Raw genomic sequence first — 22,541 nt, 5'->3', positions numbered from 1 at the left:
TTTCTGTACCTGAATCTTGGGAGTCTTTGCCTAGTGTTATTAAGAACTCAGCAGGGCCGCATACTCAGGCGGGGTCCCTCTGAAGCTGATGGACATTGTAGGTGTTGGTCACTGGCCCGTGATGTAAGGGCTTCACATGCGGAATCACAACTCTAAAGGGAGGCTGTGGTGAATATTGACTGTTTTTGCTACCTAGCATTATGTCCTAGCACCATGAATTGGGGTACAGTTCACTTCTGGAGGCCCAGCCATCCCTGAACTCAGGCTTGTGTGTTCCATGGCCACTGTGAGTGATTCAGGGATAGGCACACCACCCAAACCCAGTCCTAGACAAAAAACCACAACCTGGTGCTTCTGGAGCTATTGAGGAAGAAGCCCAGCTCCAACCCATCATAAACATAAAAAGTGACGTCAAAAAATTGCCTAGCAATTTCCAGCATGGAGGATCAAAGAGATCTATAAATCCTTTCTTCAAAACACAACTAAGAAATGGGAAAAAACTGTCAAAACAACCATTTCAGAAGTCTGGAAATTGACCAGGGCAAACAACATATTGAGAAGTGCTTATTCATGCGAACATCCCTGAGGTAAGCACTGTGGGAGTCTGTAGCACTGTTGCCTGGGACTATTCTTGTTCCTCATTTCCCTCATTTTAAGATTGGGTGTCCAGGTGGTTCAACCAGGGTGGGGTGTAGCCTGAACATCAGGAGCTTAATCATGCCTGGGAGGAAATATTTGTAAATTATAGATATGTAAAAGTTTCATATTTAAAATATATAAAGAAGTTTTACAACTCAATAATAAAATATCAACTCAATTTAAAAACAGGTAAAAGATCTGAGTAGACATTTCACCAAGGAGATATGGGAATGGCTTCTAAGCACTTGAAAAGGTGCTAGATATCATTAATTATTAAGGAAATGAAATTTCAAACCAAAATGGGATATCATTAACCCCACTAGGATGGCTCTAGTCAAAATGACAAAGTCAGGTACTGACAATGATACAGAGAAACAGAAACCCTGTACGTTGCTGGTGGAAAATAGACTGGTATAACCACTTTGGAAAAGTTTGACACTTAAAAAGTTAAACATAAATACCTTATGACTTTGCAATTCCACTCCTAGGTATCTACCCAAAAGAAATAAAAATACATGCCCACACAAAGACTTGTACACAAATTTTCATAGTAGCATTGTTTATAACAGCCGAAGGTAGAAACCATCTAAATGTACATCAACCGGTAAATGGATAAACAAAATGTGGTATAATCCATAAATGGAATAGTATTTGGCAATGAAAAGGATCAAACTACTGGTAGGCTCTGCAACATGGATAGGGATGAACACTGATGGCAGTCTAAGTGAAAGCAGCCAGACACAAAAGACTGCATATTACATGATTCCATTTATATAAAATGTCCTAAAAGGAAAACCTGAAGCACAAAGCAGATTAGTGGTTGCCTGGAGGTGGGGCAGGAATTGATTACAAACAAGCATGGTGAAACTTTTTGGGGTGAGGAAAAAGTTCTAGAATTGGATTATGGTGATGGTTGCACAACAATATAAATTTACTACAAAGTCATTCAACTGTACAGTTGCAATGGATCAATTTTATAGTATGTACATTATACCTCGAATCTGTAATAAAAAGATGTCTAGCTTCACCAGTGGACAGAGACTTACAAATTAGAGGATCAAAGAAATAACATTTGTCCCCTATCAGATGGCAAAAAAAAAAAAAAAGAGTTAAATATTACTGGTAAACATGCAAGGAGAAAGAATAATTGTTTTAGCTTTTTAAAAAATAAATATGGAAATCATGATTATAATGAAAAACATCTATATTCTCTGGCTCTGTAATCCTATACCTAGAACTCAAAATTCATAGGTATAAAAAAAGATACAGCATCTAAGTCTATATTTTAAAGGGTTTTGTTGCAGCATTATATTTAGCAGCAAAATTAAAAAACGAAACCTAGAAACAAAATGATTGTCTACCAATGTGGAATGAATAAACTGTAATGCTACATTCTGTGGATGCAGAGTTCAGTTCCAGTTGATTGGGGGAGAAAGGGAGTTGATATGGAGGACTGGGCAGGTGCCCAGTCCTTGGGAGGGCTGGAGGAGTGGGGTCTAGGTTGAGTCTCCAGGAGTGACTCTTAGGACATCAGCCTATAACTTGCCCACAGTTGTTGCTCTCTGTGCACGAACATAGCAACAGTGGTGGATTGCATTATTCTCAATTATTTGCTCCCCTTCTTTGTTAGAGGATTCTGCTTCTCCACTCCATTAGCATTAAGCTTGGCCACATGACTTGCTTTGACCAATGAAATGTCAGTGGGAGGGATGTGTGCCAGTTCCAAATAAAAGCTCTAAGTGCCTTCGTATGGTTCCACCATCTCTCTTTTTAATCTGTCACAATGGCATGTCCTAGATAGGTGCTCCTTGGTCAGCCTGGATCCTAGAATAATGAAGACACAGGGGTAGAGTCAAATCAAACCCACAGCCAGTGCACGATATCAGGGAGAAATCACCCTTTGTCTTAAACTACTAAGAATTTTTTTTAAAGCATCATAACCTAGTAAAAGCTAATAAAGCTAGACGTTCAGGAAGCTCCAGCTCCAGTTGCTAGATTCAATATACACTGCAGCAGTTGTATAACACAGCAAAATAACTGCCCTGTGCCCTGACCCTTGCAATCCATGAAGCTAGGCACCAGTCACTGGGATTTCTAGGACAGGTCCCGTGTCTCAGCCTCCACGACTGTGCTAAGAGAAGAGGCCAGAGCAAAATTTTTCCATGCTTTTGGCTTCCAAATCTCTCTCACAGGCCTGTTTGGTAGAAACTCAGTCAAATGAGGAATGTAGTATAGTTATGAGGGAGAAGATGTAGTTGTTGGCATGTGTCACGTAAGACACACTGAGAGGATTAGAATACAGTTGAGTGGACTCACCTGCAATTTCTGATGTTCATAGCATGAACTATCGTTCAGGCTTTAAAAGAGTGAGCTAACCCTGACCACTTAGGTTGTGTTCTTCAAATGGCATTTCATACTAAGTGGCAGCTATTGAGCATTAATGGTGCATGTCAAGAGAATGCAGGAGCCAATCATAGGGACTCCCATTGGCTAACGTTGGGAAAGCTTGAGTAATTTTTAAAAATTGCAAAAGGTAAAAATGCATCAAATATATGCAAATGAGTTTTAATGATGCTAAAAGAATGTTAATGAAGTGATAGATTTAGGCAGTGGACTCCCCATATCACAGGGTGAAAGGCTTTTGGGAAACTTTATGAAGGATAGGTAGGCTGGCAACACATGAGCCACCAATCCATTTCATTATCACTCAAAGCAAAACAAACACGTGTAATGCAACAGGAAGCCAAGAGAATTGAATATAAATCTCATCAAGCCTCTAGATCTAACTTCCATTTTATAGGAAATATTCAAGATAGAACAACATGTTAATTGCTACCTTGAGGCTGTGGTCACCTTAGTTCAGAATGTGGCAAATTCTGAGCAAATGACTAGGTTTTTCCACCAAAAAAAAAAAAAAACCTGTTTAGAAGGAGATAAGAGAAAACTTATGAATTAAAAGTGACTTAAGAGAAGTATCAATAAAATGTAACTTGAAGACTTTCTTTAGAACCTGATTAAAAGTCAGAGAAAGACAGGTATCATGCTTTCACTCACATGAGAAACTTAACAGAAGACCATGGGGGAGGGGGAGGGGAAGGGGAAAAAGTAGTTACAAACAGAGAGGGAGAGAGGCAAACCATAAGAGACTCTTAAACACAGAGAACAGACTGAGGGTTGATGAGGGAGAGGGGAAAGTGGTTGATGGGCATTGAGGAGGGCACTTGTTGGGGTGAGCACTGGGTGTTTTATGTAAGTCAATTTGACAACAAATTATATTTAAAAAAAGAACCTGATTAAGTAAAACAAGTATCAAGAGAGGCTTTTTTTTTTTTTTTTAGACACCAAGGAGAATCTGAACACAGACTATTAGATGATGTTAAACAATTATTCATTTTGTAAAGTATAACAAGTATTGTGATTGTTTTAAAAATCCTCACGTTAAAAATCTATGGTAAGTGAAATATTTATAGGTAATATAAGCAGCACCATCTGCAGCACCAACCAGAAAGTAAGGAAAGAGAGAAAGAAGGAAAGGAGAGGGAGAAAGACAGGGAGAAAGAAAAAGAGAAAGAAAAAGAAGAAAAAGGGAAAGAAAGAAAAGGAAGGAAGGAAGGGAAGAAAGGAGAAAGAAATAAAAGAAAGGAAAGGGAGGTATATTCATTTTTTTAATTGGGTATTAGTTTTTCACTGTTGTTGTAATAAATTAACATAAAGTTAGTAGCCTAAAAACTCCACTCACTTACTACCTTGCAGTCCTGTAGGTTAGTAGGGTGACCTGGTTCTCCAGGGGCTAACCTCACAGTGTTGTCAGCGCTGTGCTCCCTTCCAGAGGCTCTAGGGAAGAATCCATTTCCTTATTGTTTCCAGCTCCTAGAAGCCCTGGTTCACTGCCATTTTTATCTTCAGTGCCATCAAGGTTGCATTTCTCTGGTCATTCTTCCATGGTTACATCTTCTCTAACTACAGTCAAGAAAGATTCTCCAATTTTAAGGATTCACATGATGAGGTGGGCCCCCCCTAGATAATCCAAAATAATCTCCTCATCTCAGTGTATTTAACATAATCACATCTGCAACATCTTTTTTTGCCATGTAAAGTAACATATTCTTAGAGGATACAATGTGAACACCTTTTGGGGGCTATTATGATGCCTAACACGGGAAGGATTAATGAAACAAGATTGGCAAAATGTAAATATTGATAACTGTTGAAGCTGGGTGATGGATACGTGAGAGTTCATTACACTTTTCTCACTTCTTTTGTGTATGTATGAATATTTTCTTAATAAAACACGTACAAAGAATACGTTAGGTATATTACAGCTGACTACAGAGGATTTACGTAATAAATTATAAAGTGGCAAAAGCAAACTTCAGAGGAGTATAACATAATCCTAGTTTTATAAAATAATGACTAAAATTATGTAGATTTGTCTTCTCTCTGTGTCTCTCTCTCACCTACCTACAATTAAGTGAACCTGGAAAAAGCTAAGATAGGATGTTAAGGTAAGCTGTTAATATATAGGTTATATAAGATGTGTGCATTGGAGTAGGGGAGAAGCAGGCAAAACTCAAGTTCAATAGAAGCAGTCATTGGATTTAAAAAGCAAATGCGTAAGTCCACTTATGAAAATTTTATGTATGAAAATATAAAGATATGTGCATATATCTTTATATCTGCATATAGAGATACATGAATGAATGGATGGTCACCTAACTCTAGTTATCTCAGGGTAGAAAGTATTTTGGGTGACTTTCATTTCTCTTACACTTTTATGTATTGTTTGAAAATGGTTTACACTACACATATATTGTGAAAAATCCTGACAGATACAGTAAAGGGATTTTAATTGTGGTAAAGAAAACAAATATGGGGCGCCTGGGTGGCTCAGTCAGTTGAGCGTCCGACTTCAGCTCAGGTCATGATCTCCTGCTCTGTGAGTTCAAGCCCCGCGTTGGGCTCTGTGCTCGCAGCTCAGAGCCTGGAGCCTGCTTCAGATTCTGTGTCTCCCTCTCTCTCTCTGGCCCTCCCCCGTTCATGCTCTGTCTCTCTGTCTCAAAAATAAATAAACGTTTAAAAAAAAGAGAAAAAAGAAAACAAATGTAAGTGAGTGTTCTTGATATTCCTAGTGTCAGAGGCTTACCCTCCATCCTGTTCCTTTCCTGTCTCCCACCTCCTCAACAGAGTAGATCACCAGTATCAGCACTGAAGATGATCCCATGTGGTTTAGAAGGAAGAAAGTATGGCACACCCAAACATTGGACTTTGTTAGAAAATATACCCAATGAAAGATAGGTACTATTAAAATATTTTGAGCAACCACTTAAGTAATAGAAACAGATATTACAACCATCAAACAAAGGACAAAAAAGGGAGGGGGTGAAGAGAAGTCAAATGTAATCAAATCAGTGGATAAAGAGAAGCTCAGAAGAGAGACATTATTGACAGGAAAAACAAGATAAGCAATAAAAAATATATATTACTAATCTAGGTGTAAAGTTTTTCAACTAACCCGTTAAATGCAGAGACTATCATGTTGACTAAAAATCAAAGTCATAAAATCCATTTGTTTGCTGCTCATAAGAGACAAAAATATAGAAAAGTTAAAAATAAAGCATGGAGGGGCACATGGGTAGCTCCATAGGTTAAGCATCCGACTTCAGCTCAGGTCATGATCTCATGGCTCATGAGTTTGAGTCCCGCATCGGGCTCTGTGCTGACAGCTCAGAGCCTGGAGCCTGCTTCGGATTCTGTGTCTCTCTCTCTCTCTGTTCCTCCCCCACTCATGTTCTCTCTCTCTCTCTCTCTCCAAAATAAATAAACATTAAAAAATTATAAAAAAATAAAGAGTGGAAACAGTCTGTCAGGCAGATGCTAGCCCAAAGAAAGCTGCTCTTTGAGACAAAATAGATTTTAAGGTGAAAAGCATTAGATGCTGCATGATTAATGGTGTCATTCATCAAGATATAATTATGACCTTACACTCCTAATAACATGGCCTAAAAAACAGGATTAGAAGGAGAAATGGACAATCCCCAGTCTTAGTAGGAAGTGTTAATAAGGAGCTATTATATACTGCTGGATAAAGCAGACAAAAATCAGTCCAGGGCTCTCAGGCTCATGGGTCCTGTGCACAGAGGCACACTGCCATAGACTGAAGGTTTGTGTCCCCCTCCAATTCGTATGTTGAATCCTAGTCCCTGGTGTGGCGATCTTTGGGGGCGGGGCCTTTGGGAGGTGATTAGGTCATGAGGGTAAAGCTCTCCTGAGTAGGATTAGTGCCTTTACAGGAGACCAGAGAGCTCTTCCACTTGAGGACACAATCTGCTCCACTTCTCAGTCTTGGGAAGTGTGAGAAATAAATGTGTGGTGTTTGAGCTGCCCTGTCCATGGTATTTTTTGTCATCGCAGCCTGAACAGACTAAGACATAAATGGGAGTGGGTAGGGAAGAGAGAGATTTGGGGTCTGTGAAGCCTATTTCCAGTCACCCCCGGGACACCTCAGTGAAGGTCATATGAGCATCACATTTTACCTTTGCTCTGTGCTCATTCTAGTTGCATTTCTGGAAGAATCTGTCACCCGGTCGTCTAGGAAGGTCAGCCAAGTCTTTAAGGCCAAATCCCAGCCAATCCAGATATTAGAAAACAAATTGAAAAACATTATTTGCCAACCTGATACGTTCTTTCAAGTATATATAAGTTTTGGATCAGGGACAGATGAAGGAATGTTTCACTCTGCAAATGAAGGATTGAAAAAAATAGTATTAACATGAATGATGTTTACAATGTGCTGTTAACATTCCTTGTGAGTGAAACTCAAACGCTAGAGTGATTACTCACTCTACAAACAGCTTGCTCGCTTTGCGAATGGTTTGCCACAGGGCACCTTTGAGTAATGAGCTCCTTAGTGCTTTCTGCACAGGGCTCCTGTTCCCAAGGTGCAGCCAGCAGCAGCTCTGGGACCCGGAATCCTCCAGAGGAAGGCACCTTTAATTGTGTACAGTTAGATTTTTGCAGAAAGAAGCTGAGTTAGTTTCCTGCCATTGGGAATAGAAACCACAGCCCTGGGGCAGGCATTGTCATCAGGCTGCATACTCTAGGTGGTGCTAGGGAGGCAGGGGCCACTGGTGTTCCAAAGTTCCCATCCCTGAATTAATTGGTTACAGGTTATAAGCCCACACAGTAATGAAACTGGAGAGGGTTATGGTTATGATGCCAGCCTTAGCAAAAAGTACCAGGCCAAGGGGATGGGGGGTTTAGAGTCCACTGTGTGTGAAACATTCCTAAAAAAGATGTGTTAGACCGTAATCGGATTGGAAAATCAGGCCCATTTTAATAAGGTTTAAAATTAAATGGATAATAGAGGTCCACTGTGGAAAAATATGAAAATATGGACAAGCAAAAGGAATAAAATATCTTATAATTTTTCACCCAGAGATAGATAATTGCAATTAACATTTTGGTATTTTCATTTAAACTTTTTCTTTTCAATGAATATATATCTCTATAAATTATGTGTGGTTTCTCAAGAAAAGTAGTCTCACACAACATGTTATATTCACCTAACTGTAGAGTAAATATTTCTTGCGTATATGTATAATACCATGTATATATATATATAATACAATATTCCATTGCATGGAAATATTATACTTTGTTTCACCCATCTCCTGATGCTGGACATTTAACTTGTCTCCATTTTTAACTGTTATGTTAGGTGTACTTAGTCACCTATCTCTGAACACTTCTTGGTTTGCTAAGGGTAAATCCCCAGAAGTATTATGTCCAGGCCAAAGGGACTGCACATTTGTCAAATCATCATATGAGGAGATTTACCAGTTGGTTCTCTCTCCACCAAATGTGAGAACATCCAACATCATTTCACCAACCCTGTACCTTAACATTTATCTTTCCAGTGACCTGCATTTAAGTTTGCATTTATTCCACAGCTGCTGAGATTGTGTCATTTCTGAACGTAGGTGTATTTGTTGCTCTCTTGCACCTCTGCCATCATTATGAGCACATATCCAGGAGTGTGACAGACACATGGAAGAGACTCAGATCATTCCAGTTGTCTAGCAGAGGCCAGTCTGGAGGAGCAAACAGCCAGGTGGCCCCCAGAAGTGTAAAGAAGCCCAGAAAGAGAAACACACACCTGATCCCAGGTATGTGAGCAATGAATGCTTATTTCTGTGAGCATTAAGGTTTTGTGATTGTTTGTTATGCAGCGTGTTAAAAACTGTTACTGAAGGTGACTGTTGCAAGCGAATTGGGATGTGTGTATGCAGGGGCGGGGGACACCAGAAGAAGGATGGCTGAACACATGTAGCAAAAGCAATAAATGCCCATTATGCTGATACATTAAGGCCTTGTGGCTCATCTTCAGCTATTGACATTTTGGATGCAGAACCTGAAGGAGGGAAACACTTAACTCCAAGGGATGAATCCATGAAGATGGCATTTCACATGGTGCTGGAGGGAGAGTAGCCCGGTCTCCTTTTGCAGGCCAAATTGGGTTTTGTGGCCAGGCCAGCATTCTTCCAGGGATCCTAAGAACATCATTTAGTGGGGGTAAAAATGAATAGTGGATGTGCTTTTAGCAGAAGGGCAATAAATTGAGAAAAGATCTTTCTCTCTTCCCACCAAGGAGTCTCTCCTCTTAATGGTCGTGTCGATGGTGTCTCTTAGGAGAGACCTACAGTAAGTGGTATTTTTAGGGAAGCTGATTGCAAAGTTCAGCCCTACGAGCTAGATTCTGAGAGCTAGCTGGGATTAACAAGAGACATAATTACAATCCAGGGGGGAAATCTCTTATTTGAGTTGTGTACATGATGTTAGATTTCTATGGCACTTTACCCCCTTATTTATTTCTCAATTACATAGTACATTTCTTGGAGGAAATGGGATAAAATTGCAGCGAGAGACATTTATGCTACTAATAAGAATTGATTTCATATTGTTATGATCATCAGACTTGGGAAGGGGATTTTGTAGGGCAGTTGTGAAATTTCTCCCCCACGAGGCTCATAAGAACAGGGTCAGCCTTTGGCTGCTCTGGGGGTGGAGGAACTGGTTGGTCAGCTTGATTGTCATCTTTTCCGGAAGCAGAAACAGAAAGATTGGAGAAACTGACACCCTAAAATCTCCATGCCTGCTGTTTCCTCTTCCTGGTCCCCACTTTGTTCAGCTCCATTAGGTTCTGGGATTCCTTCTCTCTGACCTGCACACCTGCTTCCTAGTAAAGGGCCACTTTTGAGCTTTGCTGTTGCTTCCATTTGCACCACAATCTGTTCCCCAAGTTGAGTTTGGGAGCCATGAATGGTGCCACCGTGGACAGAATGGGTTCTGGGCTCAGACCTCCAGTCACCCACATACATTGCATGAGGGCTTGCCATGGGCCAGGGATTGTACACAGCACATGATTCAGAGCAGTATCTTGCCCTCATTCTAATGTGGAAGACAAAAATAAACCAACGAGTGAAAATAGAGGTAATCTGCTGCCAGGTAAGGATAAGTGGTAGAAACGAAGCAGAGGGAAGCATCAAAAATGGTAAGTAGAAAATGGTGCATTACAGATAAGATGGTCAGGAAGGCTTTCTTTGGCAGGTCACATGAGCAGAGACCTGAGTGAAGTGATGCATAGGCCTAGTGGAAATGTGAGGAAGCTAGTGCCAGGTCCTGCGGTTAGAATGTCCTGGGAGTGTTGAGGAAACAGCAAGGAGGTTGATGTGGCTGAGCTGGAAAAGCAGACTGGAGAGCTTGGATGGGGGGCTGGGCCATCTGGGGGCAGGTAAGAATTTTGGATTTTGTTCCGAATGATGTGGGACTGAGACCACTTTGAAGGGTTTTGAGCTGGGAAGTGACGAGATCTGACTCACATTTCCACAGAGCGGCTCTGGCTGTTCTGCGTGTGTGTATGTGGAGGGGGATGGAGAGGCCAGCGAGAAGGTGGTGGCCGCAGTGCAGATGAGCCACCATGTGTGCTTGGGCCAGGGCAACGGCGGGAGAATGATGACTCACTTTGATACTGAGTCTGAATTCTGGCACTGCTTCTTACAAACTGTGACCTTGGGCAAGTTCTTTAGCTTCTCTGAACTTAAATTTCTTCTAAGAAAATCAAGGATGAAGTTGCTTCCTTTTTTACAGTCACTTGGGGCACTGCAGGCCCTCAGGGACCTAGTGACTTGACAGCCCCCCATCCCCCTCCTGGATATTGTCCTTCTCCCCCTGAGAAGGAACCCTTATAACAGTGTTAAGCCTTGGGTGCAGAGGGTTGAGTTCATACTGGTCATCAGCGTGCGTGGCCCATAACCGTCATGGTGCGTGCAAGGTCCTCCCCACCCCCTTGTTTTATTTACTTCTTCTCCGTTCCTTTCTCCCACTCTCCTTTCCTTCTACCCCAGCCAATCATCTGAGTGTTCAATGTGTGTCCTCTTGCAAAGGCCTAGAGGTATTCTGTGTACATGTGTTTTAAATGAACCTACATAGTGTTGTATCATATATTTCATGTTCTCTCTTGTTTTGCCGAACTCTGTGTTTTCCAGATCCATCCTTGCTGCCATGTACCTATTTGGTTCATTGCTCCTCACTGCTGACTGGTACCTATGCCATGATGTGCACGTCCACCACAACTTACCTAGCCACGCTTCCACCCCCTTGCACCCTAGAATAACTCAGCAGCCTCATATTTGGGTCTCTTGGACTCTGTGAGAATTTCTTGGGATATAGGCCCAAGGAACAGGATGGCTGGGTCATAGGTATTTGCATATCTAATCGACTAAGTACTCACCCAACCTTTCCAGAATGGCTACACCACTCCCAGCAGCTATACATGGAAATTTGCATACCCCACAACCCCTCCAGCACTTGGCATTATCCAGTTTTCCAATTTTGCCAGTCTAATAAGTATAAAGAGATGACACTTTGTTAATTAGAATTTCCCTGATTACTAATGGGTTTGAACATCTCTTTACATGCTTATTAGCCTTTTGAATTTTTCTTTCTGTAAATTGCTAAATCATATCCTTTGAACATTTTTAATTTGGGGTTGCTGTCTATATTCCCTTAAATTTACAGGAGTTTCTTGCATATTCTAAATAATGAATTCTCTGTCGATATTAAATGCCACAAGTATGTCCTTTCATTCTGCCATCTATTAACGCCACAATCTCTTTCACTGAGTTGGAAAATACATAATTTTGATCTGATCAAATCCATCTGACTTTTGCCATGTGGTTTGTGCTTTTGAGGTATTGTTTAGGAATTGCTTTCTTCCTTCTATGTCAAAACAATAGTCTACATCTTATTCATTTTAGATGTTAGTCTTACACATTTAGATCTTTTAACTATTTGGAATAAAGTGATATTAGGTAGGAATCCAACTTTGCTTTTCTTGTGTCCCAATTTCTCAACACTGTTACCAACCAGTATTTTCTTTGATTTATGGTGTTATTTTACCATGTAAGAGGTATGATAATAGGACTTCATTGGCTCTCTATTCTGTTCTATTGGCCATTATCTGCTTGTAGAACAATACCAGACTGTTTTTGTTACCAGGGCTTCATAGTATACTATATTATTGGAGAAAGCAAGTTTCTTTTCTTTTTTTAAGGTTGTCCTAATTAACTATAGTTTTTTTATCCTTCCATAGAAATTATTGAGGCATAAATCAAAAGTTACATGTAATTTTCAAAATTTATTTAGCTGAATACTTATGATCTTCTCATGTTTGTTATTTGTAAAATTATATCTCAAAAATATACACAAAGAATAAAAGTCCAGAATTAAGCTAAGGCACTCTTAAGATATAGAATAGTTTACCGCACCAGAAATTTTTCTTGTGCCCTGTGCCAATTCCATCCCCTGCCATGATTGTTTTAGAACCTCACATAAATGGAGTTAGTCCATATTCTTTTACATATAGATTCTTTAAAAAATAATTTTATTGCAGATGTGGTATGAAAAAGAGCAAGAGAGTCTGGGGTAAATCTATCTATCTCCCAGGGCAGGCATGGACCTTCTGTCAGGCCACTAGTGGGTGGGAAAGGCTGAATAAATCTCACCTCTAATAGAACTGAGTCCAGGGTTTCCTTGTACCTGTAATTTGATTCAGTTACCACTGGTTTCAAAGGGTTGGATCAGGACTTCCCCTTTAGGAGGAATGGGGACCTGGGGACCCAGGGCCCTGAATATCCCTGTACTTTACAGCTCAATTGCCAGTTTTGTGTGCCGAGGGAACTCTCTGCTATGGGGAGTTAGCATTGGTCTCCATCCTCTCCCTGTCTTTGTGTCAGAGGAGACCTTTTTCTGTCCTCCTGTCCTGCTCCAGTTTTCAGAGGGCTGCCGTGGTGCACCTGCTGAGGCCCAGGGTACTTCAACAGGTTTTAGCTTTTCTGCCCTGTCCTCAGCACATGGCACACACTGCTTGTGAAGGCCCAGAGCTCCTCAGAGTAAATTCTTTCAAGTTTTTTATTTCCATGGAAAGTATAAAGTTTTTTTTTAAACCCTACCTGGAAAATTGATTGTAATTGTCTTGAATTTATAGGCTGAGGGTAAAAATTGATATTCTTGTAATATTAAGTTGTCCCATTCATGACCTTGGAATTTATTCATTTACTCAAGTCATATATGCATGTATTTGTATTTATTAGAATTTAAAATTTTACTTCCTCTAGGTTTTATTTATTCTTACATATTTTACAGGTTTTGTTTCTCCTGTGAATTATATCTTTTTAAAAATTATATCTGCTAATTGGTTATTACTGGTGTAAAGAAACAATAGTGATTTTCCGAGATTGCCCTTAAATCGAGCAATTTTGGCAAGCTCTTTTATACTGTTTCATTCTGCTGGTGTTTCTAGTTAGATGTTTATAATATTTCCTACTAGTGAGCATTTTATCTGTTTTTCAAAGTCTCTTATCTTCTTTGCCACTGGCCAGGACCTTAGTGCTCTGTTGATGAGTAGCGTACAATCATTTTTATGGCACCTGACATTTCCCTGCCCCTGCTTCATGCCTTCCTGGCCACAGCTGAATTGAACTAGAAATTAGTGCCTGACCCAAGCTGGGCCAATTAGATCCTCTCCCCCAGGAATTTGAAATTGGAATTTTGAGTTGGTGGTCAGTCTCTGCTAGGCAGGTGAGTTGGAAGGTGTGGTCAAAGTCGGATAGGAGCAGCCGCATTTCATCATTTGCAGGGAGAGAAAGAAATAAGCATGTTAAAGGAAACAGTGCAAGAGACAGTGCAGCCAGAGAAAGAGACAGACAGACAGATGGACAGAGACAGATAAAAGCACAGGCACTCCTAATGCATGAAGAGAGAAAAAGCAGAGAAATGATCATGGAGTGCGAGACACAGGGAGAGGCACACGCCCACACACGTGGCCACACGCTCAGAATGAGAAAGAGACGCAAAAACCCAAATACTAATAGACATGGAGAAAAATCCAGAGACAGACACAGCAGATGCAGAGAAAGAGAGACGGACACATTGGAGTCACAGACTCAGTGGGGGCTGTAGGAGTTCGTCGCGTGTACAAAGATGGGAAGGCTGCTTTGGCTCCCGGAGTGCACAAGGCTTGCCAGGCTTACCTGTGCCCTCAGGTTTGGTGACATTCCTCTGAGTCCTCATAACAAACCCCACTTTACTTAAGCTCACCTGAGGGGCTTCTCCCTAACATTCAATGCACAGTTCAGCCCACAGGTCCCCTCCACACTGCAGTTTTGCACAAACATGACTGTACTAGAAGGTTCAAAGACATGAAAAACCTAACCCTTCCAGATCAGAACTCTTGATTGTTCCCTCCAGAACCAGACACCTAGGAGCCACCTTTGATTCTTCCCTTTCCCGCAGCCCCTGCTGCCAACCAGCATTTTGTCCCATTAGTTGTGTCTGATCCATCCTCATTTGTCCATCTCCTGGAGGTGAGGATCTAGCCATCATCATCTCTTACCTCGATTACCATAGGAGCCTCTAAACTGGGCTTCCTCCTTTCATTTTTGCCTCCCATTCTTCACACAGCTGCCAGAAGTTGCCTTTTAACATTTAAATTTTCTGATAATATGCCCCTGCTTACAATCTTTTAATAGCTTCCCATCTCACTTTGCACAAAACCCAGCTCCTACCATGGCTTGCTAGGCCAACATGACCTGCTCCTGCCCCTCTCTGTTCTTACCTCAGGTGGCCCTCCCTCAGTCACTGGACTCCACCTCAACACATAAATTCACATTAACCTCAGGGCCTTTGCACATGCTGAACTCTGCCTGGAATGGTACTTCCTATGGCTAACTTTTTATCATGTAGTTCTCCTTTAAATGTCACCTCCTCAGGGAGAATGGAGAGACAACTTAGTGCAAGGCCATCTGAAGTAGACCTTTCTTTTATAGCTGAAATTTCAATGGCTTCCTTTGCAGCCCTTATCTATATTTACCTTTACTGGTCTTTTTACTTTGTATGTGTGCATGCAAGTGCATGTCTGTGTGTGTGTGTGTGTGTGTGTGTGTGTGTGTCTGTGTGTGTCTGTGTTTACTACTTACAATGCCCTCCCATGTGTCTGGAAGTCCTTGATCCTTGATGGCTGGAAGGTTCCACACATTCCTCAGCTGTTAGGGATCTTACCTCCTCTGAACCCCCAAACCACTTACCTTCTAAGCTCTTGCAATCACACTGGCAAGGGGGTATGTTTTGTCTCCTACGTATGTATGTCTGTCTACGTCACAATTTCCTCCTATTTGGACAGAGTGATATTGCCACAGGGGTGGCGTTGGGAGCTGGTTATACCATGTGACCCATCTCTAAATATCTGCTCCACCGCTGATTGGACCAGGCTGGACAGCTGACCCAAAATGGGACTCCTACTTAGGGCCTGAAAGTCATTGATTTCGGACAGTGTTTTGGGTGTGGCTGGAGCTAAGCATGTGGAACAGCCACATGTGGCCTGTGCTGCAGGGAGTGTTCACCCACAGAGAAAAATGAGGTGGAAGGAAAGGCAAGGGGGAGCTGCTTCTGGTCTCTTGAACCAGCCCTCGGGGAGGCCCAGCTGCTCGGCCTTTTCCTGGGCCCCCGTCACATCTGAATCCTGACCACAAACACTGTCATGGCTTACATCTGTAACCACTTCTAAACTAATTTGAACAGGCTTCTGCTACTGATGACCACACACCTCTGACTCACTTGGATTTTCACATAGTGTTTTATAGTTACCTCATCTTTCCTCTGCGTGTTAAGGTCCCAGAGGGCAGGAACCTGATTCCATACATCCTTGTATCCTCAGGGTGCCTAGTCCAATGTGATACAGGTAGTAGGGATTCAGTTACAAATTTGCCAAATAAATGGACTTTTCATAGTAGAAAATATATACAGGCAACCTTATTTTGTCTCTTACAGAGAAGCACATACATAAATAACATTTTTCAAGAAACAGTGGTTAGTATTAAAAATGTTTAGTATTGGAGTGCCTGGCTCAGTCAGTTAAGCGTCTGACTCTTACTTTCAGCTCAGATTATGATCTCACAGTTTGTGAGGTTGAGCCCTGCATCAGGCTCTGTGATGACAGTGCAGAACCTGCTTGGGATTCTTTCTCTGTCTCTCTATCCCTCCCCCACTCACACACATGTGTGTGCATTCTCTGTCTCTCAAAATAAATAGACATGAAAAAAATTATTAAAACATGCTTAGTATTGACACTTAGATACTTAAGAAAGTTATCATTTTAATGCAAACTTGGGAAACCATGCCTTATAAGTAACAATTTTGTCAGAATCCCATTCTCCAGAAACTTCAGTGGCTTCTAGTGACTACTAAACTACATTCAAAGTCCTGGAGCTGAATTCAAGACACCCCCCACCCCCAGAATATGGTCTTGCGTTCCTTTCCATTCTCTCTCTTGCCTCATCCTCCAGGTACCATGGCTCTCACCGTAGCCCTCCTCTTGCCATCTTGCTCAGTCTTGTTTTACTACTTACATTGACCCCTCATCTTTATCTCCCATCTCTTCATGAGGCGTTTTTTGATTGCCAAGAATTCAACCAGCTCCCTCTTCCTCCAGAACTTCTCAAAGCAGCAGGCAGAGGACCACAGTAGGGAGGAGAATACACACCCAGGGCAGTGAGCTCAAAGCACTGAAGGGCAAGCAGTGATCCAGACTACAAATATCACATTCCATCAATGAAATAATTCCCATGAACTCTTCTGGAGTCCTTACCATATGCAGACACTGTGTCGATTTGCTGAGGTTTTCCTTAATCTTCCAGGGGCCCCTTCCCAACGATTGTTGATGTGGACAATTGATATTTCCACAATCCTTCGTAAAAGGATAGAAAACTACAGCTTCCAGGGGCCTTTACACACCAGATTGAAGCCCATTAACCCATTCCTGTACAGACATTCTGGAGTCTTCAATAAATAAGAACTTTAAGAGTTTAAGCACTTGAAACTGTGGGAACACAGAGATGAGACACTACACCTAAGGATACCAGGGAGGACTTCCTGGAAGAAGCCAACTGAATTAAGTTAGAAAATTATGGGCAAGTTTGTTTCCTGGCAACTCATTTTAAAACCTGCCTTTGTGGTCTTCTGACCCCACTGTCTCTCTCCTACCAGGCCTGGAGAGGTGACTGAAGTGTGGGTGGTTCTCCTGCAGACCCCTTAGGTAGACCAAAATTGCCCAGTGACATGTACACACACACTTAGCCTTTCTGGACTTTATTTGCTAAAGTCCAGCATTATGCTGCTAAAGTGCAGCATAAAAAGCAGCACTGTCTTCTCATTTATTTCTGGTGCTAATTCAGACTTTCAGAAATTGAGTTTGCTGAAGGTGAGGGGCCGCCGGACACAGGGTGACAGTTGGTCAGGATCAGAATCTGCTGTTTTCTATATTCAGCATCTTAATGCGGCTGGCAAAAATCCATGCCATGCGGTTGCTGCCTGCAGCACAAGTCTCTTTGGGTCATAGAAAACTCTATAATACTCATTTTTTGGAAATCGAAGGTTTCCCTTCAGGTAACACATCAAGATTTACAGTACCTTGGACAAAATTAGGCATTAGATTAGGAATTCAATGCATGACAATCTATCTTCCTTCCAGAGAGATATTGTTGCACAAATCAGAAAATCATAGCCTGGCTGTATAATCAACAACATTTCATTCCAGAAAGCATATTATAGCTGGAGTGATAAGGCCTATTGAAACTGCGGATGGCATTTCCTGAGGTTTCTGAACAGCTATGCTTTCTGGGAACCCTAGTGGCTTTTCCAAATACATTTGAGGATTTTCAAGTCAGCTCTGTTTCCTTATAACCAGAGCTGATACAGCCAAGGTCGCAGGTTCATTTCAACAGGGGACAGTTTTCTTCACTTTCTACAGCTATATTTTCCATCTCTGAACATGCTCCAGTGAATCTATTCCATGTTAAAAAAAAAAACAAAACGAAACATAATTCCATTAACCCCACATCCCATGCTCGCTCCAGTCTTATATTTCAAATCCTTTATGGCCAAGCAGCAGCAATGATATGTGTCCTGTTTACCACAGCTAGCATTTATTCCACACCTACTATTTGTCAAACATATTGTTTTACCTAATTTCACTTAATCACAACAACCCCGTAAGATTGGTGTTAATACCCTTATTTCTAGGTTTTAAAAAAATGGAGGTTCAAAGAGGTCAAGAAGTTTGGTCAAGGTGCTGCAGCTAGGAAGTTGCACTGTGGGGGGAGGAGTTTCTCCACCTCTTCCCACTCACACTTCACCACATGGCAGCCCAGCTTCGTCTTCCATGGGGCCACTACGGTGGCTCTCCCTGGGGGCACCAGTGAATAGTGCTAAATCCAATGGAAAGTGTTCCTTACCTTGGAGGACCTCTCTGCAGCATTTGCCAAGGGCATCTTCCCTCAGCCTCCATGGCCCCAAGACTGTTGGTTTTCTCCATCTTTTCCTGTCTCCTGAGTGACTTTTCTAATTTCTGCTGCCTCTTAATGTTGGTGTTGCTGGGAATTCTGTGCTAGGTCTTCTGCTCATCCCACAGTGTCCCCGTCCTTGGGTGGTCTCACACATTCCATCTACAAGCTTCCAGCTCCCAAGTCTGTGTCCCCAGAGTGGTCTCTCTTTTCTGTCTCAGACCTGAAGCTCCCACCACCCACTGGACATCAATGTCTCAGCTGCCCTGTGGTCACCTGAGGGACAACCCAAAGAGAAATTGTGACACAGCAGTCCTAAGGGGTGATCGGGATTTACCTCATCAGACCCTCCATCACTGTGGACCTCAGTCACTGGATCTCTTTCTTCATCTCTGTGAGCTGTGTGTGGCCGAGGCTCCCCACTGACTTCCCCCCTTTAGATCTCCCTTGTGCTCCCTCAAAAGCAGAGACCTCTTCTCTGAATGATCCCTCCACCTTCTTGCTCTTGTTGACACCCAATTTTCCTCCAAAGACACGGATTCCTAAGCAGCCTTCTCAAGTGAAGGCCGTCTTTTGCCCTTCAGAACCAAGACTCAAGCTTGATGTCCTCTTTGTCCTTATTCCATTTCCTGATGATCATTTTTTCCTTCTTCCTGGACAGGCCACCACCCTGTTTGACTTGCATATCCTCAGATTATATGCCATCTATCTTGTTTGTTGCAATTATATACTATCCTCTTAGTTGTTTTCAGGTTTCAGTCATCGAAGGTTTTTGTCCCTGGCTCACTGTATTTATCTCCTCCACCATTACTACCATCATTTTTGGTGGCTTGGACATTCATGGAAGGAGGCACCCAACTTTTCGACCTCTTAGTTGCTTAACTGCCTCACCTCCAGTGCTATTTTCATCCATTCCACCTCAGTCACCCCTCCCATGGGCACACCAAAGACTTTCTCATTAGTAATCACTGCGCACTCAAAGTCGTAACTCAGAGCATAGCAAACTGACCACTGCCAGCTTTCCAATCAGTTTCCTGTGCTGCCTTCAGTCCACCAATTCTTAGACTCCCTGGGATTCTAACATTGCGTCCTGCCACATTTTCCCTACTCATCAGCCCTACTTTGCTTATTTTCAAACATATGTTTTATTACTATTTACTCTTGAACACACCCTTGCTTTTCTTTCCTTTCATTGTACTTCCCTGGAGGAAACCCAAATCCTGTTGGTCGAAGCCAGCTTTCCATCCATTCTACACATGCAACTAAACAGACAAACATGGCTGGAGAGACACATCAGGTCTCACTTCAAATTTATCATTGAAGATCCCGAGTGGGTCCCCAGATTTAGACAGTATTTGCCATGTTCCCTCTTTTCTCAAGCTTCCAGCATCTCCTCACTCCCAGTTTGTAATCATGCACTTGTTTTCACCAAGAAAAGAGAAGGAGAAGAGAACTGCTTTGCTCTTCTACCAGAATGCCCATTAACCTTACGTGTCCAAGTGCTCTGCCTTTCTCTCTGTGACAGTGGGCTCACTCCTCCTGCTTCTGTTGGAAGCCAACCGTTCTGCCTACAGACAGAATTTTCTCCTAGGGGTTTCCTCCCTTTCCTTTTTGTAATATGAAAATGCCCTCCTCTACTGACTCATTCCCATGGGTATACAAGCCTGCTGCAGTCTTAACAGCAAAACCTTCCCTGACCCCGTATTCCTCTCTACTGCCCTAGTCTTCTGCTCCCTGTTGTAAAGCAAAGGTCTTTGAGAGAGTATACACTCACAGTCTCCACACCTCACCTCCCACTTTTCTGAGCCCACTCCAAATAGCTGCTGTCCTCACCACTTTACTGACTCCACTCGTGTCGACCTCAATCACCTACATGTTGCTGAATCCAATAATCTAGTCTCAGTCTTTGGGTTCCTCTGTCAGCAACATCTGCGTTGTCAATCACTCCTTTCTTGAAATCCTCTCTTCACTTGACCTCCAAGACACCAGGTGGACTTTTTGTCCTGAAATCTAGATTCTGGCTACCTCTTCAATCGCTCCATTCTTGTGTCTAATTAGCATTTCACGCTTAGCAATATTGTTAATTTCTACCCAATCTTATGTCTGAATCTTGGCTCAGCCACTCAGGAGTTATGACGTAGTGAGAAAAAGTGCTTAATGTCTCTGTGCCTCAGTATCTTATTTGTAAATTAGGCATAATAATATTACCTAACATAACATTGTAGTGAGGATTAAATGAAGTAATAACATGAAAAGCATTGATCTTAATGCTGGCATATAGTAATAAATAAGTAACAATAAGTAATAAGCAAGACAGTTTTTCTTATGTTCTCTGCTCCACACTGGTGCCTTCTCTTGAGTGTTCTTCATTCAGTGACAGCTATCACTCAGTCACCTGAGTCAGAACCTACTATCACCCTTGATTCTTTACTTCTCCCTAACCTCCCACATCAATTGATAATCAAGGACTCTCAAGTATACCTTTACAATTTTTCTCCCCCCTCCCCTGTTTTCCGTTCTTGTTGCCCATGCTGCATTTTGCATCTTGTCTGGCTGTAGCTCCCTATTGGTTATCCAGGCCTTCCCTCATCCAGCAACCAGAGTGAAGTGATCACTTTAAAATGCATATCTTGGGGCACCTGGGTTTCTCAGTCAGGTAAGCATCCAGCTCTTGGTTTCAGCTCAGGTCATGATCTCATGGTTCATGAGTTTGAGCCCTGCATTGGGCTTCACTGCTGACAGCACACAGTCTGCTTGGGATCCTCTCTCTGTCTCTCTCTGTCTCTGTCTCTGTCTCTCTCTCTCTCTCTCTGCTCCTCCCCCACTCAGTCTCTCTGTCTCTCTCAAAATAAATCAATAAACTTTAAAATTCATATTTTCCCATGTCACTCCTCTTCAATGTCTCCCCTTTGACCTCAGGAGAAGATCTAAATTGCTCAGTCTTACTATGCATTACTGTTACAACACAAGGCTTGTCAGAATTTGGCCTTGGCCTTCTTGTCCAGCTTCCCCTCCCATTGTTCCCCATTCGATCTCCAAATTCAGGGTTCAGTTTTTTGGAACCCCTTGCCATCCCCCAAATTTGCCCTGAGTTCTCACCTCAAGGCTTTTATACATATAGTTTCTTTTGTCTACACTATACTTCCACCCCTCACTTTACCTGGCTAACTCATGTCTGAGACCTCAGTCCAGATATTTCCATTTATAAGAGGCTGGCATTGCTTTCCCTGCTCTGGGTTAACTGCCCCCTCCCACCAGTGCTTACACAGATTCGAGTACTTTCCTTATGATTTCCCATTTAGTTATCTGTTTATTACCATTTAAATTATCTGTTTCCTCACCAGAACTTGAACTCCTAGAGGGAGAGACCTCATGCTCAAAACTCCTGGAAGGATGCACATTTTTAGTCTTTTGACCTTATTAGAAGATTTTCCAGTTTTGTGATATTTTATTTTATTTATTTATTTTAATATGAAATTTATTGTCAAATTGGTTTCCATACAACACCAAGTGCACATCCCAACAGGTGTCCTCCTCAATCCCCATACCCACTTTCCCCTCCTGCTCACCCCCCATCAACCCTCAGTTTATTCTCAGTTTTTAAGTCTCTTATGGTTTACCTCCTTCCCTCTCAGTAACTTTTTTCCCCCCTTCCCCTCCCCTATGGTCTTCTGCTAAGTTTCTCAGGATCCACATAGGAGTGAAAACATATGGTATCTGCCTTTCTCTGTATGACTTACTTCACTTAGCATAACTCTCTGGTTCCATCCACGTTGCTACAAAAGGCCATATTTCATTCTTTCTCATTGCCAAGTAGTATTCCATTGTGTATATAAATCACAATTTCTTTATCCATTCATCAGTTGATGGACATTTAAGCTCTTTCCATAATTTGGCTATTGTTGAAATTGCTGCTATAAACATTGGGGTACAAGTGCTCTTATGCATCAGCACTTCTGTATCCCTTGGGTAAATTCCTAGCAGTGCTATTGCTGGGTCATAGGGTAG

At 42.0% G+C, this 22,541-nt stretch overlaps 1 long non-coding RNA gene across 2 annotated transcripts; it reads right to left on the bottom strand.

The window, feature by feature from the left end:
• Positions 1-2,389: 2,389 nt before the first annotated feature.
• LOC125921281 (uncharacterized) lies at positions 2,390-16,112 on the bottom strand. Of its 2 annotated transcripts, none has more exons than XR_007457368.1 (4): positions 15,841-16,112; positions 7,173-7,374; positions 4,386-4,599; positions 2,390-2,463 (listed from the first exon to the last, which is right to left on the bottom strand). It is a non-coding gene; the product is annotated as an uncharacterized LOC125921281 (long non-coding RNA). The 2 variants fall into 2 exon arrangements; XR_007457369.1 differs by having other exon boundaries at positions 4,435-4,599.
• Positions 16,113-22,541: the final 6,429 nt, after the last annotated feature.

This window comes from Panthera uncia, chromosome C2 (genome assembly GCF_023721935.1).
Source record: "Panthera uncia isolate 11264 chromosome C2, Puncia_PCG_1.0, whole genome shotgun sequence".
Lineage (NCBI taxonomy): Eukaryota > Metazoa > Chordata > Mammalia > Carnivora > Felidae > Panthera > Panthera uncia.
Note: the sequence above shows the minus strand (reverse complement) of the source record. Positions and strands in the feature narration are given on the sequence as shown.